The sequence below is a fragment of the Lolium perenne genome, chromosome 3 (genome assembly GCF_019359855.2).
Source record: "Lolium perenne isolate Kyuss_39 chromosome 3, Kyuss_2.0, whole genome shotgun sequence".
Lineage (NCBI taxonomy): Eukaryota > Viridiplantae > Streptophyta > Magnoliopsida > Poales > Poaceae > Lolium > Lolium perenne.
Window position 1 is genome coordinate 44138711 of NC_067246.2, and position 14452 is coordinate 44153162.

Sequence of the window (14452 nt, forward strand, 5' to 3'; positions counted from 1 at the left end):
GGAGAAGTTTTTGCGAAGAGGAACAGGTGAGCGGCGCAAGCGAGGGGATGAACGGAGGTTGAAGAAAGGTTTATATAAGAATTGGGTGAAGCAGTGTGCCGTTGGATGAAGAAATCGTGTGGTGAGAATAGATCCTCTAGATGCAAGGGTAAAAAGGTATTTTTACTGAGATAGGCGTTACCGTACGTGCGCCAGAAAAAGCGGAGGACGTGTGTCCCCCACTTGCACGACGTGTCAACGTGGTAGAAGCAATGGACCCACAGGGCAGAAAAATCACGACTATTCGAGAAGGATGAAGTAAATTTGAGTAAGGAAAGTATGTCGACAAGAAAAATAAAAGAAGAGTGGCGACAGAAAGAATTATTCAATACTTCGGGAGCCTTTGATCAAATACAAGTTTTTGCCCAAATGCTCGGGGGCTACTTCGGAAAAAAGTAAATTTCGACTATGGCAATATAGAAATTGCGGGAGCCTACAACCAAGCACAAGTTCTTGGCTGTAGCCTCGGGGGCTACTCCCATCGGGAGCGCTGTTCGCGCACCCGAGAGATAAAAAAGAGAGAAGAAGAAAAAGATCATATTGGGAAATAATGACAATATAGCGACAAGGTGGACTAAAATGTTGAGCCTACAACCAAGCACAAGTTCTTGGTTGTAGCCTCGGGGGCTACTCCCATCGGGAACGCTGTTCGCGTGCCCGATGAAATTAACAAAGGAAAAATAGAAAAGCAAGAGAGTATATTTCGAGTTATAGTTAACTCTACATATACTCCCATCGGGAGAGCAATATAAGTCATATTTGACTCGATAAAATGTGCCATTCCAACAGCCGGAAAAGCACTCGACAATATATTCTCAGAACGCCGAAGTTGCGATCAATTTCTGAATGCCGCAAAATTGCGAAGGTAAGACCCCAGATCCGTTCTGCTGGGCGTGGCATCGCCAAAGACTGCGCTCTGCTACCTTTATCCGTATCAACAGATACGAAGAAAAATCCTAACGGACGCGTTAGGTACCCGATAAATTTGACTGGGACTCGACAGAATGGTAAGACCTTAAGCGGCACCTGTCGAAGTTTACACCAGTATCCCGAGATCATGTCCAGGGACGTGATTTTGAAGTAGGTTTTTGCGGATTGCCACTAGAGCAGTTAACTAGTACCTGATCCGTCAGATGAACTAGCCCCAACTACCAGTATCCCTGTACAATATAGAATTTTATGTGAAGAAATATAAAAAAGTTAAAGCTTTCGAGTAAAAATAAACAGTGGAGATTTTCCCTGACTCTACGATTCAAGCAAAATCTCGGGGGCTACTGACATAGGCATCCCAAATGGGCCTGCCGAATATAGTACCCGGGGTTTATTGAAGGCCCACTACCCGAAGAATAAGAAGATTCGAGAGCCCAAGATGTATTTAAGGAAAAGATAGAGTTGTAATAGGAAGTGTTATTTGTAATCTGGCGGGATGAGTTAGAAACCGTCCCGGACTCTGTAAACTTGTATAGCACGAATCCCTCGGCTCCACCTCCTATATAAAGGGGGAGTCGAGGGACGAAGAATCAATCGAATCATTGTCTGCAAACCCTAGTTTTCATATTCGTCGAGTACTTTTCGGCTGAAACCTTCGAGATCTACTTACCCTCTACTTCCAACTAAACCCTAGCCTACAATCCATAGGCATTGACAAGTTGATACCTTGTCAGCGACGACGAGCGTTCACCTCTGTCGCGGCCACGACCACGACCACGACCCCGTCCGCGAGGTCGGCCTTCGCCTCTACCAGACATAGCGTCGAGTCTTGTTGAGATGGTGGCGGCTAGGGTTTGGGAGGGAGGCGCTAGGGTTTGTGTGTGAGAGGGACGATGAGGGGCGGCCCTTTTATAGGCCGGAGGGAGGCGGAGGAACGGTGGCGCTCATTAACGCCGGCACGCAGAGCTAGGCGCGACGGGACGCGTCGCTGCGGGAACTGCACCGTCGCTGCGCGCCAATAACTTCCGTCGCGAGGTAGGCGACGGTTAGGTTAAAATTTATTGTGCCGCTGACGAGTCGGCCCCGCCACTCCCCGCCTCGCTTTTCGGTGTGTCCGGCGTCCCCGGTGCGTCCCCTGTGGGACGGGGACGGGCTCGGGGCGCTGGACACCGTATCGGGGCGCGCCGGACAAAAATGGGCTTTGAAGGACGCGGCTGGAACGGTTTTTTGGTCCGGCGCGCCCCAAATCCCTTTGGGGGACGCGGCTGGAGATGCTCTAATCCCGCTCAGTTCGGATGTAATTTTTCCTGCAAGTACATTCTTTATTATTCACGACAAAAACTATACGGTGTATACTTATGAATGGATGGAGTAGTATGAATAATGCTGTATACCCTCTCAGTCCATATGCTTAGGACGTATAAATTTTCCAGATTTTTGTCAAAGAACAAGGCACATGGTGCATTTGGTCCCCGTTTTCCAATAGTAGCCCTCAATCCCCATCCCTATACTTCATTCTCCTCCCACGCGCCTGGAGCTGGAGCAAGCCGGCCTTGGCGATTGATTGATCAGGGAGCGGCGTCCCCGTATCACGTCGAAAGGAACCATGCAAGTGGCAGCACCATCGAGAAGGTGGCAGAACACCTCCGCCGGCTTCCCCATCCCACCCTCGACACAGGTGTGACGGAAAAGTAGAACCACGATTCTCGATGTCGTGTCGACGTCGAGGGGCACGACTGTGTAGAGCAACTACATGACGATCATGACTCCGGTGTACCGTAGCTTGAGGGTGGATGGGATGACGGCTTAGCGTGGCGAGCTTCGAGGAGCACGGCAACGGATCGTGGCGAGCCGCAGGTGGTGGCGATGCTATGTTTGGGGGGTGAGGCGGCGGCACCGCGAGGTATAGGGTGGCGGCGGCTCCGGGTCATAGCTGGGTTGAAAGCGAGTAAATATGGATTTTCCTTTACTGATGCAAATGGAAGAGAAAGGGAGGCAAAACTGAAAAGAAAATGTAGTGTGAGACGCTGCTTAATCGGCCAGGCGCCCGCGAATTTATGCCTTAATGCTTGGAAACGGAGGAAGTATGCAGCAAAACGCCTCGTGGGAGATGGAGGTCAAACACTCGTGGAGGTTCAAGAGGAGAGACATGTGGTGATGTAGCTCGCACTAGCTAGATCGATCCCTACAACTAGCTCTTCACTACCATGCATTTGTTTAGTCATGCTGCGTGGGTTTCACCCATGGATGCTCCATGTTCTACGAGCGAGCTAGATAGAGCTAGCTGCAAAAGTTACCAGTATTAGCACTGATCATAAAGCCCTCTCGAAATATAAGCCTAGCTTTAACCATAGAATAAACAAACAAAATATAATTTATTTGCCACATGAAATAAACCATGGGAAAACTTATTTCAAATACGAATCCAGCAGTATAATTTATGAAACTTATATTTATATGTAATGTTTTCATGATTAAAATTTGGCTCAAATTTCAAGGAGGTCCTAAGTCTTTTGATCTTTGCTATCCTCTTGCCTAATAGGCACAAATTTACCTCTGTAGAAAGACTGATTCATTCGGATCAGATCGATATGAGGACCCAACTCCCTTGCATTGCCAGAATCCATGTTCGATATTTGAAGCGGGTTGACCTCCGTGCTTCTCTCATGGTACAATCCTCTTCCTGCTGAGCCCCCTTTCTCCTCGGTAACTAATAGAATAGTACTACTAACTAATACTACTAACTAATACTAATATATAGATAATCAAAATTGAAAAGAACTGTCTTTTCTGTATACTTTCCCCGTTCTATTGCTACCGCGGGTCTTATGCAATCGATCGGCGACCGAATCTCGCTCAGTGATGGAAAACACAGATCACTATAGTGTTGAAGCGACATGGGTCCTCGTGCCAGGCTGAAGCATGTGTGTCACCTCTATCTAGATGATACAACCATCGGTACTAACAGCATCTCCAGTCGCGTCCTCCAAAGCTGCACCCAAAGGTTTTTTGGGCGTGTCGGACATTTTATCGCTCCAGTCGCGCGCCTAGAAAGCCATTTCCGCCCGGTGCGACCCAATACGCTGTCCGGCACCCCGAGGCCGTCCTCGCTCCACAGGGACACTTCAGGCACGCTGAACAGAGCGCGAAGTGAGGCGGGGAGTGGCGGACCCGACACGTCATTGACACACGAACGACGCCCAACCGTCGCCTACCTCGCGACGGAAGTTATTGGCGCGCAACGACAGTGATGTTTTCACAGAGGCGCAGCGACACGTCTCGTCGCGCCTAGCTCTCCGTGCCGGCGTTACTGGAAAACCGAAAGCATTTTCGAAACAAAAAATAAATGCATATATGGGCAAGAAAACGTCAATACGAAACGAACACGGACGATGCACTCCTGGGCTTGGGTGGTCTCGGTAAATAAGGGGTAAAGGTCTCGCATTTAATGTGGTTGTTTGACCAAACTCTTAGAAGAATCTATCAATATATATATATATATATATATATATATATATCATTATCTATTTTAATGATATTGATTTTATAGTTTGCATGTTAACGGGTTTTGATAAAATCTTGGTCAAATTTCACATAGTTTGACTTTCTAAAAAAACCTTAAATCTTGGGATGGAGGTAGTAATTGGGAGGAATGGACAGAATATAGCCATACCCAGGTGTCTAGCAGTACACGCAATAAAATCGGTTTTCTGGATGAGCTGGTCCTTCAAGTAGCGGGCAGATAGAATCCTAGTGTTGTCACATGATGTACCTTAGATTAGTAGGTGTGACGGTAATTAGTGATTGTCGATTACGGGACCCCGCCCATCATTTGACGAGCGACGGTTAGCTCCACAAGATTGTTAACCAGATGTTAAAATAGGATGTCCCACCTAGATCAGCGATGCAGGTGTGTTCTTGTGTTGTTAATCCATTATTACTACTCGTGTCATTGATATTGAGGGCTGCTTTATCTTGCTGAATTGGCAATCGAATGTGTTTACCTGCCGTATTTGGATATATATGTTTACATGGAACAATACTACTAAAGATACAAGACGGAGATGTAGATGAGAAACAAATGGCAGGAAGGGGTTAGGATAACCGGAGCCTCCGCTGTTGGGTGGCGACAGGCGAGTCATGATAGAAGCTTCAAATGGATTGACTTTTTATAAAGCTAGCCAAGGAAAATGAACTCTCGATCAAATTTGAAGCTAGCTGCTAGTCTAGTGACTAGCATAGATTGGTCAAGTAAAACCAGGAAAGTTGAAGTATTTTCTTCTAGAAACAAAAGTTTTAGAGCAGCTAAATAATCAACGAAAGCATAATCAGCAAATAGAGTTTAGAATTTCGATATGACCTTATTGTTTTTCGGACATTTAGATCACAGAGCAAACTCGGGACATTTCAAACAAACCATTCAACTCCAGGAGAAACTCCATGACACCAAACAACGAACATCAGGCAAAGCTGATGCACGGCATGTAAGTTTCCACAATCAATCCTCGGACGGACACATACAACACATGCAGTGCTACAAAAATGTTTGTGAGTCTGAACCTCAGCTGCTTGCTGATGAGCTTGCCATATGTGGCCTGGTCAAACAGCAGCACGTTGTTCACCTTCTCCTTCCCTTTGCTCCACTTCTGCAACCCAGACCAATACAAATTCCATGAGAAGAGAAGCAGTAAGAGTCGAATCAAATAAACAGGGAGATGGGCAGGATGAGAAGAGAAGCAGTAAGAGTTGAATCAATCAAACAAGCAGATGGACAAGGATGCGGTTCAACCTTCTTCTGCTTAGTGATCAATGCCGAGACAGATCATTGGGTCATTCCATCTTAACGAGGCAGTCCTTGACGAAGGCAACAAACTTGGCCTTATCAACCATCCACGCCACCAAGATCTGAAAGTACTCTGCCCACGCGTTCTGCGAAGTGAACCTGCAACACGTGTTTGTTTGATGCAAACAGCAAAGTGGTGAGCACCAATCTGAATGATGAAACAAGAGAAAGAAAAGGATAAATGGAGGTCACTAAATTGCATAATGTTAGATAAGATGTGGACTTGTAAATTTCACTCCAGAAATTAAGTAATGATGAAGAAACGCAAGCAGTTTGAGCAGGACCAGACCAGGAAATCATCTTTTAGTCTTTTCTCGGAAAGCTAAAGGGTAATCAGAACATGCTTGCGCAAAACTGTAAAATCGAACAAGTGTGAACCATAGAGCATGTAGAATAGAAGAGGGAAAAAGGGAACCCGAGTAGCTCACCTGAGGTGATGTAGTCGCCGCCACCAGCGGCATGGTGCCGGAAGGCAGCCTAGCCTAACACCGCGGGAGGCCATAGCGCCCAGCGGCATTGTGCCTGTGGCCAGCCTAGCCTAACGCCGCGGGAGGGCACCACCAGCCTAGCAGGAGCTCCGGGTTCATGGGCGCGTCATTAACCTGAAAAACACACATTGAAGCAGATGAGGGGTTGCTGTTGCAGGCTTGGTACTTATGCAAGAATGCAGGCCTAACTAGCTCCACTACATCAATCAATGCCCAACCAAGAAGGTGGATTAAATCAAGGAGATGGACAGCCCCTTTTTGAACCTAGGCAGTAACCTACCGGTGTCGTGGATCAAGTTAGCATGTAGAGAGGTTGGACATGTGGTGCGAGACCACAGCAGCAACAGGTGCGAGCTGTGGTTGCGGCCAGCACCTCGTGTTGGTTGTGGTTGAGGAATACGCCGGCCGTCTCTAATACCACCGCCACCAATCAGTGGGTGACCTGCAAATAAGAGACGAGCAGACGAGTTAGCTGCTACTCCCCACGACCTAAGTAGGTACGGAACACTGATTAGAAAGAAAACTAAACATGCTGATGCATGAAGAAGCATGACTGTAAACGTCGACTATTCAGAACCAAGCGTTTTTTTGTCAAAGGCAGCTCCATTTACTGACGAAAGCAACTAATCGTATAGTTGAGTTGCAGGCGTTGTTGAATCTAATCCAGTTGATCTTTGGTTTAACCAAAGCTAGCAAGTGCGAACCATAATTAAATGGAGAAAAAAATCGAACAAAGGCAAAACGGCAAGCATGTAGAAGAGGAAGAAGGGAACCCTTACGAGTAGCTCACCGGAGGTGGTGTGGGCGAGCCTAGCCCAACACCGGGGGAGGGCACCACCAGACTAGGAGGAGCAAGGGAGACTCGTGGTTTTGGTGATGTCGCGTGGAGCGGCAGAGGGAGAAGGGGGAAGTGGTGGGCGGAGTTGGCGGTGGGTGGAGCTGGTGGCGGGCGAGGAGACACGAAGCTGAGCGGCGGTGGTGAAGTTGGAGGCCGTCCGCGAGGTGGTGGTCCGGGCGCGCGACCAGGAGCAGGTCTGGCCCGGGCTTGAACGCGGAGGTCCATCCATGGCGGCCGGAGGCGCGATTTGGGGCCTTCAGGGGTAGGTAGGGGAATCGAAAGTGGATCGAGGTTTCTTTTTCTTTTTGTTTTTCTTTCTGGGATATGCCGCTTAATTATCGTCGTGCGTGAACAAGGAGCCGCGTGCACTGACAGGCGGGGGGCAGCGGGGACGAGCGCCGACCACCTCGCCGCTTCTAAGGCTGTACACGCCACAGCGTTTCTTATCTGCGGCCACTGCCAGGATTACAGCGTCGCCGTCGTCGCTCACGATACCGGCCTATGGACGGCGGTGACCTGCCGCAGTTGTATCCGAGGACGCGGTACTCCGCCGTGGGCGCGTGCCGGTAGAAGCCCACGAAGCATACCAAGTCCTCGGAGTCGAGGTCGGCGGGAAGGCTGGCCATCTCCCGTGTCGCCGGATATATTGCACACGAAGTAGCGGTAGTAATTTCTTCCGGTGGCGTCGCCCTCGCCAACCGGAAAGCGCGCGGCTCCACCGCAAGAGGAGCAAGCCGTCGCAGCACTCATAAAGGAACGTCTGCTGACAAGTGGTGCCGCAGTAGAGGGGCGCCGCCGTCGATTGGTCGGCGTAGGGGAACGGGAGCGCGGAGATGGCGTCGCCGTTGTCGATGATGGGGTTGCTGAGTAGGATGGCGTGGGGTGCGCGTTGGTGGTGTTCGTGGACGAAGGCGGGGTCTGAGAGGAGAAGACGCCACGGCGTACAGGCGGCGCGAAACCGGAGGATAGACTTGGCCGGCAGGAGCAGGAAGATCTCCATGAGGATGTCGTCTGGCAGCGGCGGCGCCGGCGGCGTGGTCGCGGTTGCGTCCGCGGCTGCCATTGCCCGGCTGCTTGTGTTGTGGATGTTCTCCTTCATGGTACGCGTGTTATTGGGCGAGGGTTTCGTTCTTTTCGATCGGCGTCTGCGGATGCTGCCGCGCCGCCAGGGTCCCGCGTCTCTGAAAGCAGAGAGGAGCCGACCTTGGTTTGTGTTTTGTCGGCCGTGTCTTGATGGTTTTCGAATCTTTCCGCTTCGCAATCTCTTTCCTTTTTTCTAGTCCTATCAGATCTCGGAAATGCTGAATGGAACCTGGGTGCGCGCGCACCCATTTACGAAAAGTTCAAAAAAATGCTATTTAAAAGTTTCAAAAAAATGTGAAGTAAATTTTTGCATGTATATATTATGTTGATACTTACTCGTGTGTGTTTTCACGGAAAAATACCATTATGTGTGACCTACACAAAAATGACAAAATGTAAATTCCTATTCCTGTGAATAGTAAAATTCCTATTCACTATTCTCATTTGGACATTTTGTCATTTTTATACAGGCCACACACAATGGTATTTTTTTGTGAAAACTCACACGAGTAAGTATCAACATAATATGTACATGCAAAATTTTACTTCGCATTTTTTTTGAAACTTTTAACTAGCGTCCGGGTCGGATCAGATCTCCATTAATTCTCGATCGTTAATAATTGGAGTTTGGTCGGCCTCGTGCACCTGTTGGGCGGACCGGTACATCTAAAGCCTGGCATTATTGTGCAAGGAGGCATAACAAAAAAAAAATTGATAATGCAATCATATGCATGCATACATTAGCCCAAAATTATTAAACTTAAACACAACTTTTTGTGGCGAAATATAGTATAAGGGCATATCCAGCGGGCCGACGCATTTCGGACGTTCGTTTGCGTTGGCCCGCTAACGTCATGCGGCACAGGGCGACCGTTTGCGTCGGGTACCTCCAGCGGTGCGGACGTATTTTTTTAGCGGGGACAACGTCAAGCTCGTTAATGGCGTTTTACGTCCGGTCGAGAACTGCCGTCGGCGATTAACTGTTCCCGCGCGTGCCCAATACATTGGCAAGTTTCGCCGGCATTTCGCGTGCGCGGGAAACGACCTGCGCGCCAACACCATTTCTCACCCCGCCGTGGTGGTGGACGCCGGCGGGGTTGACGGGCACACCTCAAGGTAAACCCTACCATCCATCCATGGCCGATCAGAACCTTAGTTGGGAGCACGTTGTTCAGATATGCCGCCACCTCCACCCGGAGGAGGAGGAGGAGATAGTCGACGCCTGCGTTGAGGCCCAGCAGCTGGACCTGGAGGCGGCGGAGGCGGCCGAGCGCGCCGAATGGCGCCTCGCGGCGACCAGGGCGGAGATCGCCAACGCCATGGCCGAGCTCGCCGACGCCAGGGCGGAGCTCGTGGAGGCGCGGGCGGCGATGGCGGCTCCTCCTGCGGCCCCACCAGCGGACGCCGTCATCCACGACATCGCGGACGACGACACCCCCATGCCCGGCCGCTTCGAGTGCGCCGGCGACCAGTTCGTTCTGGTCGCGTCCTTCGAGACCCTCGCTGGGGACGCCCAGCGCCGCCAGGCTTGGTTGGCGGAGGAGGAAGCCAACAACTATGCGATCGCCATGGGCGGGGGTTACCGTGCTCCGACTCGACTGGACTCGCTCCAGCGGAGGCCCCTTCTCCCACGTGGGTCGAGCAGGAGAACCGGGAGCTGGAGGTCGCCATCGCCGCCAGGGACGAAGCGGTGGCGGAGGCGGCTAGGGATAGGGCCCGCTTCGTCACCCAGGTGGCGGGTTGCAGGCGGCGACTCAGGCGAAGGAGGAGGCGGCCCAGGCGAAGGAGGAGGCGGCGGCGGCCGGCGGCGGCCTAGGCGACGGCGGCCCAGTGCGGGGCGGCGGCGGAGGAGGCCAACTCTATGGCCAGGGCAGTCCTGTGGGACTCCTCTCTGGCCGAGGCCCTCGAACGCCGCAGTCGGGAGGGGGTGGCCAATCTGCGGCGTGCGCGGTGCGCGAAGCGCTCGCGCTTCGACGACGGCACCGGCCCCTCCGGCGGCCAGTAGTGGGCCGCGCGACTGCGAGTAACCGAGGCCAGTGTATGCCGCGCGGTAGGTACGACCATTGTAGTTTAAGGTTAACTCGACTAACCATTTCTGTAAAGATGGTCCTTTTGGCAAATCAATAGTAATAAAAAAATATTTTTCTTACCTAGTCACTACCGACCGGGCTCGGATGCACCCAACGCGGACACTTTGCGCGACCGTGGAGTGTCCATGGAGACACATCGCCCATATTTGAACCATGTTTGTGTCTCCGTGGACGGCCCGGTCAGTTTGCGTTGCCCCGCTGGAGCAGGGCCTAGACGCACTGCGTCGTGCCGCTGGAGATGTCCTAAACGCTCAGAAATAGTATCCCGAGAATGATTCCCTCCGAGGAATCGACGGAAATGTACTTAGCTTCCCAGTGAATATTTTTTTTTGTCTTTATGAGACAACAAAAGTTTTAAACCTCGAATTTAATAACTACTGGGCACCGATTTTCTTGATTTCGACAGCCATGCATTGTAGTGGACGTTTCTTAAAATGCATCTTAGGATGACGCGTCAAACAATGCATTTTAGCGATAGCCCATCGATGGACTTTATTAACATGTTAGCGGAAGAAACTTATTTTGCAATATTAAACGTCGCTAACAACAGCAGAATGATAAATACCGATCAACCAAGCTTGACACGAGAAAACCTGTCGGGTGTAGAGATGTACACAACCAATCTTACTTCACTGAATTTGGTAAAAACAAATGCCGCTAACATATCACGAGACATCGAGCGGACATTGACAGGCTCACACGGGTGCAAGAGAGATCGATGGAGTGTGTAGTACTGCCTCTATTGTATTTCAATAGATAAGATGCACATATTTTAAGATTTTGTTTTGACCAAAAATTATTCTAAATATATAAGAATTATTTGATAAAAAAATTGATATCATGAGAATGTGTTTTTTCAATACAAATCCAACAACATCTATATACAACATAAACAAGATAACGTTGATCAAAACTCTCAACAATATCCATTTTCATGAGACATCGAGTGGACAACAACGCATGAGTCACACAAGCACAAGAGAGAACGATGGAGGGTGTGAAGTATGGTGCTAAAGTCTGTTTTGAATCCCGAAACTAGAAAACTGTCAATATTGCACCGTGAACTTTATCAAACCATTTAATTTAGACCCTCATCTCGTTTTTGAAAGTGGTTTTGTGTTTCAGAAATTGGAAAGATTCATATAGGTAGGGAATGCTACGAAATGATGACGGGGAAATTTCCTGAGCAAACTATGAACATTTATTAAATAAATGCAAAAACAAAAAACCATTCTTTCTACTTTATATTGTGCATAAAAATATTTTTTTTGTTGAAACTTTGCAGGTTCCCTACCCATTAGCAGTTTTGTTACATTTTCTTAATATTTTCAAGATGCATAACCACAATAAAAATAACACCGAAGAGGTTTGGGGATTATATAGTTTCGTCCTTATGTTCTTAAGCCACTATGGTTTTAGAAAGATAAAGTACAAGCAGAGCATTCAGCCCAATGCATGGCTTATAAGCCTGTAATTAAGGTGAAGAAAAAACCTCACCATACATAAGCATGGACAAATGGAGGCCAAGCTCTAGGGATCCACTTATTTTTTATAACCATATTTATATGTTTTAAAAGAACTAAAAAATAAATGTAGTCAATGATGTAAAATACAGTCATATTAAATCTCAATGTGAATTTACTACTCCCACATCCAGATTAGTTATCAGATTTGCCTAGATTCTCATATATCTATACACTAAAATATGTCTAGATGACAAATTATCTGGATAGGAGGGAGTAGTATTATAGGCTATATGAAATTAATAAAATGTGCCGCATTCGGGGTTTGGAAATTTTGTATTGTTCACAACAGTCTGATCACACTTCAGTCATTTTTTGTAGGCTAGGCAACAAAGTATTTCGCCTCTGAGGTTTTGCGTGGTTGTAATATACATGACTCCATCTAGCAAGTTTTTAAAATTTTGAAATATGATTCCACATTTTTTAAAGCCCAGAATTGGTCTTCATTTGGAGTTTCTGCACCAAACATCCACTAGAAAATTAAGAGGGGTCGACAAGGCTTCATCCTAGAAGCTAACTACCAAATATAATGGTTTTACTATTTATTAGAAAGAAAGAATCTTGAAAACCTGTTAGAGAAGGAGATAAACACGGCGTCCAAGTCGCCTTGGAGTAGACTCCAAGAATCCTAGCAGCATACGGATATGTATTTGCATTGTACTTGTATCTCTTTGGTATATAAATATATGAGGGGGGAGGCCGTGGCTTTGACCACGCAGCCTCAGATTCTATTCGGCTTTCATGGTATCAGAGCACCAGCCGATCCTACCCTCCCCTCTCTAAACCCTAAACTTTTCGAAACCCCACCCCTCACGCCGCCGTCGCGATGACTCCCGACGAGATCACCAAGCTCGAAGCCGAGCTGAAGCAGCGCGAATCCCTTCTTCAGGCGCGCAAGGATGAGCTCGACCGCCGCGCCGCCGAGATGGGCAAGGCCGTCGACAGCAACCCTACCCCCCAAAACCCCTCCACCTACGTCCCCTCCGTCAAGACCATCGTCGCCATCACCCTTGATCTGCAGGACTCCAACTACATCAAGTGGCGCGAGCTCTTCCTCGTCGCCCTCGGCCGCTATGGTCTCACCAGCCATGTCACCGGCAGCGCTGACGCCACGCCTTCGGACACCTCCCCCACCTCTGATTGGGCGCGTGACGACTTCACCGTCCTCTCCTGGATCTACGGCTCGATCTCCCCCGAGCTTTTCGGCATCGTCATCTCCCCTGGCTCGACGGCGCGGCAGATCTGGGACTCCATCGCCAACCTCTTCCACGACAACAAGAAAAGCCGCGCCCTTGCCCTCGATGCGGAATTTCGCAACACGCCACAAGGCGACATGAGTGTCCATGATTACTGCGCCAAGCTCAAGTCTCTTGCCGATGCTCTCGGTGACGTTGGTGAGAAGATCTCGGATGACACCCTCGTCCTCACGGTTCTACGCGGCCTCATAGAGCAATACAGCCACCTCCGCTCCTTCCTCCCCTACCAGGTGCCGTTCCCCACGTTCTTGCAGATACGCTCCGCCCTGGTTCTCGAGGAGGCGCAAAAGAAGACTGATGTCAAGCATGCGGCCTCTACCGCGCTCTGGGCTAGCGGCAATAGCGTGCCTCCCAACGGCGGCACCACATCGCACGCCGGGGGCGCCTCTCCTCCTGCCGGTCCTGGCGGTGGCCCTCCTTATCCGCGCGCTCCTTCGTCCCTCCAGCCCGGCGTCTTCACCAACTTCAGCCGGGGTGGTGGCAGCGGAGGCCGCCGTGGACGTGGCGGTGGCCGCGGCCGTGGCCGTGACAGCAACAGTCCCTGGATGTTTAATCCCTGGACCGGTCTCCCCACGCGCGCTCATCAGCTCCAGCAGCAGCAGCCATCGCTGCCCTCCTCATGGCAGCCCCGTTGGCGCGCCCCGACCCCCAGCCTCTTGGGGCCTCGACCAGCTCTGCCACCGTACCAGGCTTACACCGCCACCGGCTACCAGCAGCCCTCCAGTAACATGATGATCACTCAGCAGCCGCAGCAGCAACAGCAGATTGACCCAGCTCTTCTTACAGCTCTCCAGAACTTGCAGCTCCCTGGCGGCCAGGAGTGGGTCATGGACTCCGGCGCCTCGTCTCATATGGCATCCGATCACGGTATTCTCTCCTCCTCCGTCCCCTTTTCAGCACATAAAATCATAGTGGGCAATGGTGCTTCTCTCCCTGTAACACATACCGGCTCTCACACCTTCACCCTTAATTCCAAAAACTTCTTACTTCGTCATATTCTAATTGTTCCACACATTATCAAAAATCTTATTTCTGTTCGCCAGTTTACCATCAAAAGTTGGATTGAATCCGGGCTGCGTAATCGCAGTGCCTCGGCCCTCCTCATATATTTATAGACAATTACAAATACACAATACAAGTATAGAATACGTATTTAGCTAGGTGACTTGGAGTAAGCTCCAAGTTGATCAGCCGGTGCCTCCTTATCTAACACGCCCCCGCAGTCTGAACCTGGGAGAGCATCGACGTGAAGACTGGATCGGAATTCCCTGAACAAAATAGTCGGCAGGCCTTTGGTGAAAATGTCAGCATACTGTGATGTAGATGGCACATGTAACACATGAACAGCGCCGAGAGCCACCT

At 49.8% G+C, this 14452-nt stretch overlaps 1 protein-coding gene and 1 long non-coding RNA gene across 3 annotated transcripts in view; both read right to left on the reverse strand.

Moving 5' to 3' along the window:
- Nucleotides 1-14452, reverse strand: part of LOC127341424 (malonyl-coenzyme:anthocyanin 5-O-glucoside-6'''-O-malonyltransferase-like) — a 100823-nt gene that overhangs the window by 54413 nt on the left and 31958 nt on the right. The window lies entirely within an intron of this gene.
- On the reverse strand, nucleotides 5295-8231 carry LOC139838406 (uncharacterized). Of its 2 annotated transcripts, XR_011754811.1 has the most exons (5): nucleotides 7080-8231; nucleotides 6581-6742; nucleotides 6241-6414; nucleotides 5759-5911; nucleotides 5295-5615 (listed from the first exon to the last, which is right to left on the reverse strand). It is a non-coding gene; the product is annotated as an uncharacterized lncRNA (long non-coding RNA). The 2 variants fall into 2 exon arrangements; XR_011754810.1 differs by lacking the exon at nucleotides 7080-8231 and having other exon boundaries at nucleotides 6581-6942.